The sequence below is a fragment of the Rhincodon typus genome, unplaced genomic scaffold (genome assembly GCF_021869965.1).
Source record: "Rhincodon typus isolate 14 unplaced genomic scaffold, sRhiTyp1.1 hic_rhity00000063, whole genome shotgun sequence".
In the NCBI taxonomy this organism is placed as follows: Eukaryota; Metazoa; Chordata; class Chondrichthyes; order Orectolobiformes; family Rhincodontidae; genus Rhincodon; species Rhincodon typus.
Window position 1 is genome coordinate 125,792 of NW_025965701.1, and position 1,395 is coordinate 127,186.

Sequence of the window (1,395 nt, forward strand, 5' to 3'; positions counted from 1 at the left end):
CAAGGGATGGGGAGGCAGCAAGGGAGTGAAGGACGGGGAGGGAGGGATGGAGGGAGGGAGGGACGGGGAGGGAGCGAGGGACAGATTGAGGGACATGGACTGGGAGGGACAGGGAGCGAGGGACGTGGTGGGAACGAGGGACGGGGAGGGGGCGAGGGATGGTGAGAGAGCGAGGGACGGGGAGGGAGCGAGGGACCGTCAGTGAGCAATGGGGAGGGACCGAGGGAACGAGGGACGGAGGTGGAGCGAGGGGCGGTGAGGGAGCGAGGGAGGTCGATGGTACTAGTGATGGCGAGGGAGCGAGGGACGGGGAGGGACGGGGTGTGAGGGAGGGACAGGGATGGAGTGACGGGGAGGGAGCGATGGAATGAGCGACAGGGAGGGAGGGAGCCAGCGACAGGGAGAGAGGGTGCAACAGGGAGGGAGAGACAGAGAGCGACAGGGGCAGGGGCTGGGGTACAGGGTCCGGGGCCCAGGGGCCGGGGCCCAGGGAGCCAGATACAGGGCGGGTGGACAGGGGGACGGGAGACAGGGAGCCAGGGAGTGACAGAGATAAGTGAGGGACTTGAAGGGAGCGAGGAAGACAAAGAGGAGGGAGCAGAGAGAGAGAGAGAGAAAGTGGGTCAGAGATAGAGAGGTAGAGACAAGGAAACAGAGGCAGAGTGAGAGGTGAGAGCAAGGGGGGAGGAGAGAGACAAAGGGTACAGAGCGGGATGGGGAGAGAGATAGAGATGGGGAGGGGGACGGAGAGAGGGAAAGACATTGATAGGGGATTAGGGAGAGGTGGGGTCAGAGAGAAAAATACAGAGTGGGAGATGGGGTTCACACAGGCAGAGGGTGAGAGAAGTGGGTGCAGACGTTCGAGGAGGAGGGAGAGAGAGACAGAATGCAGGGAGAGAGGGAGGGAGTGGTTTGGAGAAGTTGGGTGGAAAGAGAGAAGGAAGGGAATGGAGAGAGGGATTGGGAGCAGGGAGGGTACGGATAAATGTGGGTTAGAGAGGGAGAGAGCGAGCGAGGAGGGACAGGAGAGAGAGAAAGAGACGGAGATATCCCAGAGGTGAACGCAAGGACAGAGTGATTTAAACCCAACTCCTGAGCTCAGTCCCGAAGTCCTCCCAATTCCCTTGGGGCCGAGTCTGTCTCTCTCCAGTTTAGCTTCTTCAACACAAAGACAAACAACAATATAGTTTGCTGTGCTGCTTGGCACTTTTTAATGAACGTTAATAACATATTGAAGTTATAGATGCAGTCAGTGGAATGGTGTCTTTTCTCTTTGGCCTGTGAGTTGAGAGAAACATTGACGTTTCCCTGTAACCCCCTGTGGGATAAGGTTGGATAAACCGGCACGACCCTCAGTCTGTTACCATAGCGACAGGCTGCTTCATTGCTGAAACA